This window comes from Tachyglossus aculeatus, chromosome 22 (assembly GCF_015852505.1).
Source record: "Tachyglossus aculeatus isolate mTacAcu1 chromosome 22, mTacAcu1.pri, whole genome shotgun sequence".
NCBI classification, from domain to species: domain Eukaryota; kingdom Metazoa; phylum Chordata; class Mammalia; order Monotremata; family Tachyglossidae; genus Tachyglossus; species Tachyglossus aculeatus.
This window is the reverse complement of record NC_052087.1, coordinates 35,162,175-35,162,766: the sequence shown is the minus strand read 5'-3', so window position 1 is coordinate 35,162,766 and position 592 is coordinate 35,162,175.

Sequence of the window (592 nt, the reverse complement as noted above, 5' to 3'; positions counted from 1 at the left end):
CCCCCACCGGGCCCCAGCCGGACGGAGCCAGGCCCGGGGGGCTGCTCCTCCTCCTCCGGCCGCTCCTCCTCCTCCGGTCCTCCTCCTCCTCCCGTCCTCCTCCTCCTCCGGCCGGTCCCGGTGGCCGGTGCCCGGGCTGGCAGACAATGGAGAGGGAGCGGGGGAGGGGCCGGGGGAGGGGCCGGGGGAGGGGTCTGCCGGGCGGGAGGGGGAAGGAGCGGGCCCGGCCCGACCGCCTGCCCGCCCGCCCGCACGCTTAGCGCAGGGCCCGGCCACCCCCAGCCCGGGGGGCCCACCCCTTAAGGACCCAGAAGAGCAGGGCTGGGGAGAGGGCACGGCAACGGGCGGCAGGGGAGGGGAGGGGAGGGGAGGGGAGGGGAGGGGCGTCCCCACACAAGGCCCCGGACCCCCCTCTCTGGGGAAGGACTGGGCCAGGGGGAAAGGATCTGAGCAGGGAAAGTGGGTGGTGGGAAGGATTTGGGCAGGGAGAGTGGGCGGTGGGGAAGGATCTGAACAGGGAGAGAAGGGGGTGGGAAGGACTTGGGCTGGGAACGTGGGTGGTGGGAAGGGTTAGGGCAGGGAGAGAGGGGGG